At 31.4% G+C, this 15,026-nt stretch overlaps 1 protein-coding gene across 3 annotated transcripts in view; it reads left to right on the forward strand.

The window, feature by feature from the left end:
* Nucleotides 1-15,026, forward strand: part of Prip (aquaporin prip) — a 45,232-nt gene that overhangs the window by 8,317 nt on the left and 21,889 nt on the right. The window contains exon 1 of one of the 3 annotated variants that reach the window (XM_077427916.1): nucleotides 5,684-5,849. The exons of the other annotated variants lie outside the window; for them this stretch is intronic. The gene's annotated coding sequence lies outside the window, so the exon portion shown is untranslated. Of the gene's footprint in view, nucleotides 1-5,683; nucleotides 5,850-15,026 lie in introns of those variants that run through there. 3 annotated transcript variants of the gene reach the window in all.

The following is a 15,026-nucleotide window of genomic DNA, read 5'->3' on the forward strand; positions in this document are numbered from 1 at the left end:
TTTACATAATTTTCTGTGACTATTCAGCTTAATTTTAAATTTTCTCCAATTGAAAGAAGACTCACTTGTCTTCAATAATAAAAAAATATCAACTTTATTGTGCCACTATCCAAGATTTTGATTTTAATATTGTCAAAATATAATTTTAATTAATATAAATCAAATTTACTCGATACATGATACATGATACAATTTATAAATAGAACGGTATAAATTAACTATATATAAATATATTTAAAATATTTTGAAAACCAATAAACATTTATCTTTCTTAAACTTGTCACGCGTATAGCGACATTATCACCATCGATTATCAAGATATATTATAATGTTATTTTATTTATTTATTTAATTAAAATAGGAAAACTAAAAGCTGAAGTTAGAAAAAAAAACTAATTATAAAGTCTTGACATATAAATTATAGATAAAAAATTTACATATTAATAAAAATTACAAGAAAAACATAATAAAATTAATAATAATAACGCCTCGAATAACTCAATATAATAATTAAAAATAGCACTGAGCAACAAAAAATCACGTTTTCTTCTTACCGGACCGGAGACTAATTAATCTTTACTCAGTTTGGCCCATTTAATTCTAATATAACAATGATTTTGTAGGCTTACTCTCGTTTAAGAGATATGAGCGTTTAATGATGCTAATAAAATCCTTCTGAAATTTTTACAATTTTTGGCTTTTGCAGTCATTTTTTTCAAAATCTAGTATTCCCGTGCCAAAAGTGAGTATTAGAATCAATAGTCATGTGTTTTTTCTAGCGATTGTGATTTTTTATTGTTCAAAAATACGTATAGTTAATTATCTAGCGAATTTTAAAAGCGCCATTTTGTCCGCGCGGTTTTGTGACTGCGCCCATAAAACTAAAAATTGTTCCCATCCCTTCATATACTTCTGATTTTGATCCTTTCATAGGAAAATTAAATACATCACCGAATTAAAAGCGGTTTCCTGGGCGGAGCCTAACACTAAAGACTGGTATTATCAACCTACTATCAATGCGTTAAAAAAACGATCGAGATAATAAGGAAGCACTTCAACACAGAGCTTCCTTTCAGAAATGTGTAGGTTTTTTATATAATTTAACCGCATCGAATCATTTCACCCTTCGGTTATATGGTTACCTAATATATAATTTGGAAAGAGACTTTGTATGTAACCTTCGTACGTTGGGGCGTAAATCCATGACGTCATCGAACAAATAATTCGATTTTTTTCGATTCAAAGTCCCCGGGGGCAAAGTCGCCGAGGGCGAAACCACCTTTGTGTGGATCCCTAGGGGGCGCAGGCGCCGGATTCTGATATACATATAATTTCGTATAGATATAATATTTTATAAGAGACTTACTATATATGTTTGCTTGTTTGTGACAGTCAATTTAATAAAAAAAAGACAAATGAGTATTCAAATAAATTTAATAAGATTTTTACCAGAAATGAACATAAGAAAAAAATTAATAATATCTAATATATGTATAATTTCGAAAGAGACTATATCTAACTATTGTTGATTCGTAGAAAAACAAATGAATATTCAAAAAAAAATTAATAAAATGTTTACTATAAGATTAGTCATGTTTAAGCGGTTTATATTAGAAATACCGAGCGAAGCCGGGTAATACAGCTAGTATATTATATTTTTCAGGCAATTTCTGATATACATACATACACATATATTATAGGAATGCCATTGTTGCGGTTCCGCGATGTATTAATACATATGCTTCCTTATCGGTGAAATTCTCCTCGTGATATCACCGCTCAATTGAGGTGTTTGCATACCAAATGGTGACATGGGCCTTCAGCGAAAACGCACAAAGTTAAAGTCAAGGTTTCGAATTAAATTCGCTGGTTTGAATCGTTGGCATTGGGTGGTCTCGTCGCCTGAGACTAAACTGAAGTTAATGTTTCGTATTAACTAATTTCCAATTTCTAATTTTGTCCGCTTGCTTCTGGGCTGACAAATTGTGACTCGAGAGCCATTTGCCAAGACTTATCAATTTCATCTTCTCATCCATACTATCCAAAATTTGGTACTTCAGAGGTTCGTGCACCGTCTCAAATCCACAACAAACAGTCGGATTATATGAATTTAACCGGTTATTATTTTTATGTTAATAACATTCCACGGAAAAATGCTCTACAATGATGATTGCATTGATCATATTAAACATTGACTTTGATCTCATTAAATTTAATTGCAATGTCTTTGATCATAATACTTTAACTTTAACACTTGCCTTACTATGCTAAAAAAATTTCGCTAGCCACTGTGCTGGACTCCGAGCGTCCAATGTGTGTTATAAGTAAAGGGCGGATAGAGAGCGTGCTTTTTCTAGGAATCACGGCGTTTTGGGTCTATTCACAAAGCTAGAGTGCAAAAAAAAAAGGTTCGGCGAACCTTTAACAAAGGTTCATCATAAAAATAAACAATGCACAATGAACAATAAACAAAGAACGGCACGCTTCCGGTCCTACCTCTAGTTATAAGTTAAAATAATGCAAAATTTGCGAAGTTAAATATAATAATTAGCAATAAAATTCATTCGATCGAATATTAAACGTTGAATAATATAAAATTTGCTTCCTAATTTCAGTTATAAACATAATGTTCTAGATATTTATTTAAACACTAGCAACCAGGTGAACTTGTATGTAGTTAGATACTGTTTTAATAAGTAAAGGTGGACATTTAAGTGAAGACTTGACCACAGACAAATTGTCTGTGGACTAGTCTGATACTCAAAAATCAAAAAATTGACAGATATGACTCTCTTGTTCACGACAGAATAGGTACAATCGGTGGGGTGATCCTAGTTGTAATCGTTGCTGTCTTTCAATGACTTACAAATACTATTAAACAATAAACTAATGATTTCGATCAAATTCAAAGACCATTATCTTTAATTGAATTAAACTTGATTACGTCGATTTTTAATCACATTAAACATGATAACGCTTATTTTTAAGTAGGTTAAACACTGATAAGCAATCTTTTTTATCTCCTTAAACTTTGATTATGTTGTCTTTGATCATATTTAACGCTAATTATGTGTACTATTGATCTGATTAAACATTAATTTTTAATCACTTTAAATACACTTTGATCGCATTAAATGCAGATTTAATTGAGTTTAGATCACATAAAACGTAGACTACATCAATTTTGTCGCGGAACAGTACGAGTTATTAGAAGCAAACATTGCACATATCTTAAATCCTGAATGTAGTTTTTGTTTTACTTTTATATTTTGGTTGGCTTAAAAGTTACACCGTGTTAAAGGCTTAGTACTTACATAGATTGCCAATAGCGAAAGCTTATGTATCTTCATAGTGCCTCGATAAATGAAATAAATATTCTTTAATACATTATATGTATTAAGGAATATTTTTCTATTCTATGTACTATACTACTATTCATTATATGTATTGAGGAATATATGTAGGATACGCTCATATGTTCCGCAATATATACGTGGCGTAATCTTAGCAGCAGTAGTCGACACGATCATATCAAACAGCAGTACATGTCACCGAAACGTATCAAGCAAAACCGGTTTTCATCGACTACTGTGGAAATATTCGCGCATGGCGTAACGCCATAGCGGCGAGTGCACCCGTACGAACGAAAGTACTACCATGTGCATATGAAAATATCGTGCTCTGTAATGTATATACATATGTACCTATGTATGTATATATGTAAGCCGACTTTGCCTTGCTCTTCAAAAGAAGTATGAATGTGGTGCCGAAAACGGACGGAACTGTATAGTATGGATAGAAGTAGTTTTTTCCGTGCAGTGTCGTGTCGAGCTGTTGACGTGCAGTGAAACTGACCTTTATAAGGATATTTTTCGGTTTATTATAGTTTCTTACAGACATACATATATACAATATTCTGGTTGTCGACTCCTGTTCATATATTATACTATTATAATACTATTTGTCTGGACCAGCTAACTTCTGGCATTAGTCTTGCTGGTTACGTCACCATACATAATACCCATGTTTTTCTCATCGGTATGGAACTTTTACGTGGAAAATTCACGTTGTTTTCTGATGTCAATCGTCGTGACTCAATTTTACTGTCGAATTATCTAGTTTATTGCGGCTGGAAACTCGTCATTGCTTCTTCCACATCATAAGATGATCGACGACACGATATATTCATATTACCTAATATAATATTTTATTGATTTTCTTATCGATTCGCCGAATTCGACTTATTCGGTAATTTATATGCACATTGTAACACTTTTGTTAAGTGGGTCGTATATTTGCGATATTCTTCATATATTTTAAGTTTTTATAAAATGTTTACGAAACGTTTACGATGGGCTTTAATGTCTTTTTTATTGCGTTGATTTTAAAATGAATCAATTTTCCAACGACGTCGTTAAGTTGAACCGTTAAATCCTGCTTTATTTGCTTACTTTGACCGTTTCAATCTTTTTTACGACATATCTGTTATAACGCAATCATTTAACGAAACTGATAATTTTCACGTAAAAATTGTATATGTAAATTATTAAAAATCATAAAACATCAAAAAATGACCGACAGTGAGTGAGAATGATTAAATACATACATATTTTTATTTTATTTTATTTCATAGAACATGAAAACTCACCTTTATAGATTGCTCCAAAGCGACGAGTGCACTTTAACAGATACAATACAATCAATCAATATACATAAGCATTTTATACAATGCGAATTCATACAAACATCCACAGTGACATCTATGGAGAAATTTTTGCAGCATTTTATAATCAAATTGGCGAAACTCAAGACGCTGAATAGCTTGAGATTAGCAAGAGAGATAGGAAAGGAGATGCCAATATTACAAGAACCGTTTCAATGTATATCAGAAAAATTGGCAAATTCTGATAAAAAACGATCGACCTGGAGTCACAAACCAAGGTCTGGCCAGCAGCGGGACTCTAGGGGGACTCGAACCCGTGACCACTCTGCTCGAAAGCATAATATGCTAACCACTAGTCCACGCCGCTGGTTGTGTATATGTTACAGTGAAAGTATATTTCAAGTGAAAATATATTTTCACCCATTCAAGCAGTGAAAATGTATCAAACAATGAATTTTATGGACGTTTAATTCTATAAATTTAACCCTAACAACCCAATATGAAATTAATAGGGCCAACCCTTTCTTATCATAACCCTTAAATAATACCAAACCTAACAATCTAATCTTAAATGAATAAAACCAACCCTTAAAATGTAGCTGGTTATGATTTCACAGAAACGTCAGTGAAAATATATATTTTCAGTTGAAATATAATTTCACTGTTACAAAAATATATATATATTTTACTCTTTATATGGTGCAGAATTTTCGATGTACGCCATTTCATTTTTCGCATTGAATTTTCAAGTTTGATTATTTTAATTTAAAAATTTTATATATATATGTCGGTACAATACATATTCAAATAGGTATTTAGTACTATGTACTACTGCGGCAACAATGGTAGTAAAAAGTGCAATAAAGTGAAGTAGTATCGTAAAAATGTCGCTCACTTTTCACTAATATCAGTCTAATGTTGATTCAACATGGTAATTTTTCCGCCTTATCTAAATCCAACGATAATAAACTTTGGCTACAATCTACACGGTATAAAAACGCATATCATCATAATCCTCGTTCACTATAGTCGTTAACTCGGTCGTCGACTAACATCACACTTCAGTACAATCTGAATTATCCTCAGATAAACTGGATATACTATCTTTACTTGAGCCTTCTCATAATATCTAAAGTTTTGATTTTCAATTCCGTTCGTTTGGATTTTGCCTTTCATCATCATGATGGTAATTATGATTTGTTTCTACAATTTTCTATCGTTCATCTGCGATATTTTTCACTTAAAATTTGACAAAACATTTTTGTAAAATTACTTTGGAAAAAAACATATGTATTTATGTTACAGTGGAAGTGTATTTTCAGTTGTAATATATTCCAACTGGCGTTTGAAGCCATTTATATTCGAATACAATTCAACTAGTAAATTATAAGCTCTACAAGCGCAAATACACTTTCAACGATGTGCGCCAGTTGTAATATAACAGTTGAATTTTGACAGCTCAGATATTTTATATAGTTATTAAATTTCTTTATGGGACAAAATATTGCTAAATACAAATTAGCCTGGTGTGTTCAAAATTGTTACATAAAGTTGCATTAAATGAATTTTTGACTATTTAAAAAACATAACCTACAAACTTTTATCGTATATATGTATGTATATATTTATATTACAGCCGAAGTGTATTTTCAGTTGTAATATATTCCAATTGGCGTTTTAAGCCATCTATATTCGAATACAATTCAACTAATACATTATAAGCTCTACAAGCGCAAATACACTTTCAACAATGTGCGCCAGTTGTAATACAACAGTTGAATTTTGACAGCTCAGATATTTTTACGAATGCTTTAGAATTCAATAATACGTTAATATTTGCTAGATATTACGAATAAAGGTAATGAATACGGTATTGAGACAACTATAAGAATGTGTTCAAAACAAAAATGTAACTTTCCAACTCAATTTACTAGTCGAGTGACGTTTTTACGAAAACCTAACCTGTCCATCTATCCTGGTACCAACTTATATTTGATCTGTATTTTCAGTTGTAGTATATTTTGACTAGTTGGAATGTAATTCGACATATGAATCAACTTACGTGGGTTAGATGGAATATATTCCAAATAGTCAAAATATATTTCAACTAAAAATACACTATGACGGCAGTTGGTATCAGGTTATATGGAATATATTCCAACTGGAAGATACACTTCAACTGCAACATATATATGTATGTAAATATTGTAATTTTAAGTTTTCATTCTGTCAAAATTTTATTGCAAAATTAATGTACGTGTATTAAAGCTTTAAATGTGCCAAAAAGAACATTAAACAAAAATATAGTACTTTCGAATATGTATATAGCTTTCGGAAAAGATTCTATAATAAAAGATTGTTACATCAATATTTTAAGTCTGCCTGACTTATACCATATGTTAAGTTTCCATGCAGAATTAGCACAACTAAATATTTTTCCGACCCAAAACAAGTTTCTCATGATAAATAAACGGGCAATTTCACAACCTTGAAAATTCAGGAAAAATTCCGATTGTTTCAGTTGAAAGCCATATTTTAATTCACATCCATGCTGTATTTTTCCGTGTAGACTTTAATTTAACAAACACTTCTATTTCGATCACGTAGCAACGTGTCTTAGAAATGGTAACTTGTTACACGGCTCTTATTAACATATATATTTTTGGCATACTGTAAATGACAGAAATGTTTAATATCTTCTTTCAATTGACCTGTTTGACAGGATATGTTCGATTTCGAATGTAGTCGAATAAACAAGACATAAATAGGTTAATCAATTTAATCTATATCTGTATTGTTTTCTAACTGACCGTTACGTGCACTTGGTCAATGACAAGTTTGACCGTTTGGTGACATCGACCTTCAACAATTCAATTGACACATTTTCAATGATGGCCGTTTAAAAATCGTTTTTTCATCGTTCCAAAGAGACAGATAGATACCCCAATTGTTGCTTTTTTTTCAAACAATAAGTTATATCTATGTGAATGTATTAAAAATAATCATAAAAATAGTAATAAATAATTCATCATTAATAATTACGTTAAAACGCGTCCTTTTGCTAATTAAACATTGGCGTGCCACAAATTTATCGCATTTCATGTCTAAATATAATATTTCATTTCAGTAATTGGGCGTTCAATCTTTTTTGCTATCGTTCATATTAAAAAATATTACATTTATATGTTGGAATTATTATTGTTTATTGTGTTTCATTTTTTTTCAATTGATAAGACTTAATTAATGTATAAATGATGTTTTAATCTTAAAAGAGTCTTTTGGTCTTTGTTTGAATACATTTAAAGTTATTTTTAATAGAATTACACGTCTATATACTGACATGTTTTTCCACATTTCTATATTTTATCAAAATTAATTAACATAATCTCACTCGTGCTACTTTAAAAGTATCTACCGTTAATTAATTCCAATTGATATATCTGATAACCATAAAAAAGTAATTTTACTTTACATAACCTTCTTATTTGTATAATTGCTATTTCCCTTACATTCCAAAACGAAGGTCGCGTTAAATTTAATAATTTAATTGAAAAATATTTAAATGATCCGTAACAAATATAAAAATAAACTTTTATTCAATAAATTTTGTCGTAAGGTATTTTTTAGCATATTAAATATCCGCATATTTAACCAAATTATATACATATGTCATTTTTATTCATTACCATTATAAAATGTATTCATTATTGAGCGCGAACTTCGATGAATTGTTCCTTTGACGAATTTTCCATGTTAAACAGTCAATGTATTACACTTTTTTTCTTATAATTTTTTAATAAATGAATATATCGATCTAATATCATACATTATATTTATCTTGTGGACTTGAATAAATCAATTAAAATCGCAACAATAGAAACTAAGCAATAATCTCAAAAGATTTGCATCGTTGTGAAATAGCAATGATCTTTTGATCACACTATTTTCAATGGCTTGAATTATTTTTTTATCTTATCAACATCCAATCTCGGCCAAACACTCGTAAAAAACACAGTAAAACCGTCTCCGTAGATATTGTTCCAACGAGTTAATCTACGGCAAACAGTTTTTTATTAAATTTCACATACGACAACTGTCTTTTACCCGCCATTTATGTATTTCTATATTTATATATTTGTTAAAACACGATAAAAATCAAATTCTGGGCACTTTGATTTCAAAGCAAACACACCTTGCAGCGATAACGATTATTGAATCGATACTTTATATTTTTCAACGATTCCCAACCGCAAAGCAACCTCGTAAATGATATTTTACATCTCTCGACACGTTTTCCATGAAATGGAGCATATCGTATCGGAGGTAGCACCGTAACCAACTCTAAGCACTCCAACAATTGTACAAGAACAATTTGCGTAATGCTTGACAAGCGTCCATGAAAATAATCACACAATGTTTTAATTGCTCATTTCAATATGAAAAAGAATAAATACATCATAAAAAAACAAATATAGCAAAACTACATCACTCATTTACAATAGATACGTACCTACTCACTTGCCGTATTGATATTACAATAACAGATGAAAAAATAAATGTTATAACGCGCCGCCTTTGTGCCGAACGAATTCACACACATTCATATGCGTCATCGATTGATTTGAATTTATTGATTTGTTTTTTTTTTATTGTTATTATTAGTTTTTGAGACACTTCTTGTTTTGATTTTGAATTCCAAAAATTGTAGATCATTTCCGGCTGTGAGGTCACTTCTCTCTGATAAAAAAAATAGCTCATACTATAATTTACTTTACAAATTGCAGTGTCGAAAAAGTTGTTCTCGTATCGTTCATTTTAACTTTTTTTTAGCAATGACGTCTTCCTACGCTTGTAATTAAATTTAATTATGTTCTGTGTGTATATTATATTATATAACGTTTTGCTTGATTTTTTCCTTTCGAATGTAAAGGTATTTGAAATTTGTAAGCATACAATCTTTCGCAGAGCATTTACATAGCTACAAGAGACATTTCATTCCTGAAAATCCTTTTTCAAAGATAAAAATACTTCTCAATTGCAATTTTGAGAGTTCATAGTCGCATATTATTATACATATGTCAAAGTATGTATATAAACCAGCAGCGTGGTCTAGTGGTGAATGTTGAATTATTTCCTACTTGATGTTACGAGTTCGATTCCCCACTAAGTCTCGTTGTTGGCCAGACCTTGATTTGTCTAGGTCGATCGTTTCTTATCAGAATTTGCCAATTTTTCTGATTTTCATTGAAACGATTCCTGTAAAATTGGCGTTTCCTTCCCTATTTTCTGTTGCGAACCTTTAGTTATTGTTATATCTTAGGTTTCGCCATATTGCTCACCATAGATGTCTCTGTGGTTGTTTATCGAATATAAAATTCGTATTGTTACATGAAAGTTATTCATCGTTATTTATCGTATTAATACGATGTTTGTAATATATGTATACTGACCATATACGTCAGATATTTAGATTTACATGTATATTTTCTGGTATATTTGTATATATGTATGTGAAAATATGTATGTAAAAATAAAAATAAATAAATAAATAAAAATAAAAAATAAACCATGAAATCAGTGATCGATTAAAATCTTATAGTACAAATCAGTTAAAATCTTGAAGTCGAATTTTCGCATGATCAGAAAACTTCATATTTTTTATTATCATGTATGTACTGTTTTTCTAAAAAAGTAACAATAGTGTACCAATTTTTGTGCCAAAAGTAACTGCCCTTAGCCTCAGTCTAGTAATAAGTAGAGGTAGAACCGGAAGCGTGATTTTTCCAGGAAACAGGGCGTTTTGGGTCTATTTTCCAGGAAACAGGGCAAACTACAAAGCTAGAGAGCATAAAAAAAAGGTTCATCATAAAAATGAACAAAGCAAGGCGAACATTGAACAATGAACTGCGCAAAGTTGGTCCGCTCTTTAGTAATAAGAATCAACCAACCTATAGTCATTATCATCATCATCCACAGCCATTCACCATCCACTGCTGGATGAAAGCCTATCCAACATGCTTCTACTCGTCTTTGTTTTGTGCTACTCTCATCCATCTCACCCCACACATTTCCCTAATTTCGTCTACCCATTTTCCCAGTGCTCTTCCTCTTACCCTTTTGCATTCTCTAGCCATTCTAGCACTTCTTTTGTTCACCTTTCCCCCATTCTTCTAGCCACGTGGCCCACCTATTGCCATTTCAATCTCTTTACTATTTTCACTATGTCATACTTCTCACCCACGTATTCCGCTTCATGTCTTTCCTCATTATTCCTAGCATACAGCGTTCCATACTTTGAGTGCATTTGACTTTGTGTAGCAACTTGGCGTTCAATGTCCAAGTTTCACATCCATACGTCATCACTGGCAAAACACATTGATCCAAGATCTATTTCTTCAAACAAAGTCAATATATAGTATGAGAACGAAAACTTTATCTATCTATGCAAATAAGTAACTACAACGATCGACAGATACTATGTATGTATATGTAGATACTCATCTGCAGACAAATCACCACGTGAACGACCACCTTCAGATAGATTTATATATATATATATATATATATATATATATATATATATATATATATATATATATATATATATATATAATTTTGTCTCTGCAAAACAATTGGCCTATACAAGCTTTTGATTTTTTTCTATAGCACTATCCATGCGTTGAAAATTGTCAATTGGTGCAAAAGTGGTACGTTCAATTGTACAGCAGCACCTCATGCAAAACAGTTCGATTGTCGTGTGTAACCAAGTGCCGGTTAAACGACCTTCGTTCGGTTTTCAGACTTCCAATTTTTAAAATTGCGACGTGCCCCAAATTTATTCCCCGCAAAATGAGGACAATATCTAATCAGCGCGCGGTCGCTTTTTATTATCAAATGAACCGTTTGACCGCATCCTGCTTACCTCGAAAACTCGCAGGACTCTAGTCAGGGCTGTCCTGGTTTGATTTTAGCTTTAGTTTACACTTTGATATGAGCGCACGCAGTCTACATTAGATTTCCATAAAAATTTTAGAGATTTCTTACAATTTTAAGCATATTAAACTACATTTTGATTTGCCTCATTTTTAGGTTTCAAAGAACCGCTTTATCACAAGTTTATTCATTGTATTTATTTGGCTTTTCATTTAAATATAGTAAGAGATATATGTATAATATAAAGAGGAACATTTTTCGGTTTATTTACATTGTATATTGAATTTATTTTTCGGTTTATTTATATTAATACATACATATATTGTATTTAAATAAGCTACTCTTAATTATTTTATTTTATTTTTATTATAAACATACGTCATTTGAGCCATGACTGGAAATATCCCAAGGTGACATATGCACACATATGTAAATACATATACATATGTAGTTAGATAATTTTTGTACAGTACTAACAATTTTCAAATATAATAGGACATATAATACGGTGTCACGACAAATCAATCACGGACATTTCACTCAAAGACGTTACGCGTGAAATGTCGTGCGCGTAACGTCGTTGAGTGAAAGGTCCGTGAGTGATTTTTCACTAAACCATATAATACATACAATAGACATATGTATGTACATACATATGTATATGGAAAATCAAAAAAAAATTGATACACAGCAAATTTGCAACAAATACATTGTGTAGATAGAACTCGAATTTGCGAAAAACTGAAGGAGAGGATACCGATTTATTGGATAGGTCACAAAAATTAAGCTAGAAAATTCGGAAAATTCTAACAGGAGAAAACTCTAAGTGGTGGTATTATTAATTTGCAAGAAACACGTTCAATAAATTCGAAATGGTTTATTACTCAAATTTGCGAGAAGCTGAGGGGGAGGATACCGATTTATTCTGTCACAACACAAAGCTAGAAAATTCTAACAAGAGACAGTATATGTAGACAGTATACATATACTTTATAACTACAAGATCTCGACAGCAGTGTATTCGACCGGGACTTGAACCCACGACCTCTCTACTGGTATGCAATCGGTTTTACTAGTTCACTACGCTGTGTGATTAATTTAAAAAATTCTATATATATGTATCAATTTATTTAATATTATAATAATCTGAAATGAATTTACTGTACATATTCTGTATAAATTTTAACTCAAACATACCTGAATACTTTTGTTGGTAAAATAATATTGACAATTTATAAAATAGTTTATTTTTATTGAATTCTTCTTTGACGCTAATTTCGAAATATTTGATTATTTATTCAAAAGGCAAAATTTAAACCGTCAAATTAAGATAAAATAAAAGAATGAAAAAAATATTGTTTGACTTCAATTATATAATTGACAGATTTTTTTTAAATTTTGACATATTACTAAGAAATATTCAAATTATCTTAATAATACTTATGAACATAGCCCTTAAATTCAATCGAACTCATATTAATCCGCCAAAATACCGCTTAATTGTAGCATACGCCCAATTATCGTGACCGCAAGCGTAACACTATCGCTCAAACAATAATACTATCAATATGCATAATAATACCGCTACTTTGAAAACCGGTTACGTCCACTTTATCCGAAAAGATTTTCCTCAATAATAAATCATAATGGAACACTACATTGTTGTAAATACAGAGATAGAAGTATATCAGATTTGGCAAAGGCCTTGAAATTTTTTTCATCAAAACGGCACACGGAAAAGACAATCAACCGTATAAATCTATTTTGTTGGAAACACATCGTCGATCTGCATCACTTTTGAAATCGACTTGTTTTGCATGATTTGAAGGCACATACAAAAACCGTATATAATTCCTTTCCTCAGGTCGAAGACCCACCTCGACCCGTTCTCGTAAATCATTTGACGGGTTTTGCCCACCTGCAATATTAAAACAAAATAGTAGAGAAAAAAATCGCCACAAAGGCTTAATCGTTTCTCGAGAAGCATTCTTGCACACTATAAAAGGTGGTTGGTCGAACGCTGTGAGAAAATTTCATCAGTAATAATATGGATGCAAGCATCCTTTCTGGGTAGTTACCGTTCAAGACCTGCTTTCGCATTATATATATTACTTGTTTTTGTTTCGGACGAACGAAGTTCTTCATGAAAAGTATGTTGTTCGACGCTAATTCACATTATATTACACGTTCTTAGCACATCTGTGGGTTGCTTTTAGTGTGATTTAATTTGCACGATGCTATCTTTGAAGAATATCCACCTCAAGGTATCGTGTTTTGTGATGGTTATTGAAACTTATCATGAAGATTTAAATATCGCATTGAATTTATATCTGCTTATTATGTCAGCAGTAGTTCCATTAATTTGTACTCTTTCATATTATAAACATGTTAATTGATTCATTTAGTACATAGCTTATATTTCAAACAAAAAAAATGCCACTCTGAAGAGAAAGATATTCGATCAATGCGATTTGATGTATGAATGTAGAATTTAGACATTGAACGCACAATGCATGCAAAGAAGCATGGAACGCTGTATGCTAGGAATAATAAGGAAAGACAGGAAGCGGAATACGTGGGTGAGAAGTATGACAAGGGTAGTGGACATAGTAGATAGAGCTAAGAGATTGAAATGTCAATGGGTGAGCCACGTGGTTAGAAGAATGAACGAAAGGTGGACAAAAGAAGTGCTAGAATGTTACCCGAAAGAATGCAAAAGGGTAAAAGGAAGACCGCTGGGAAGATGGGTAGACGAAATAGGGTGGGGTGAGATGGATGAGAGTTGTTGCGCAAAACAGAGACGACTGGAGAGGCCTTCATCCAGCAGTGGATGGTGAGTGGCTGTTGATGATGATGGTTTCAAACAAAAACCATACAAATCATTTGAACATATGTTTGGAATCTATTTAAACTGTTTGGTTTTTTATTGTAACCGTTACATAATATAATATTTCTAAGAACTGCTTAATTGAACAGGTCTAGGAAGCGGTACTATGCAACGTTTGGTAAAAAAGAATGATCGATTCGCGGGAAGTTCGTAAATAATGATTGCAATGTTTTGGTTTGTCCATTTGTTTCAATCTTTATATTATATTTTAGCCATTTTTTAATTATTATTTTTTCCGCGTACCCCTGAACGTATATTAACAGTTGTAAATCGCAATTGCTTCATATATTGCAATCAAATATACATTCTTATAAAAGGGGTTTGTGAAGCCAAAAAAAAGCATCCAGAAACACTACATACTAAGTATTGTAGGCATATTTTGCAGTATAAAAATAAAACTTTGATCAAAAAAATATATGTATCGTCTTCAAAATGACTTTTGTCTCCTTATTATATTAAATACGATTTTAGAATTGGCCTTTCATCAAACAGACATATATTTTTTTTCATGGACAGGATATCATTTGACACTTCAGCTAGTTC

The sequence above is a fragment of the Arctopsyche grandis genome, chromosome 3, assembly GCF_051622035.1.
Source record: "Arctopsyche grandis isolate Sample6627 chromosome 3, ASM5162203v2, whole genome shotgun sequence".
NCBI classification, from domain to species: Eukaryota; Metazoa; Arthropoda; class Insecta; order Trichoptera; family Hydropsychidae; genus Arctopsyche; species Arctopsyche grandis.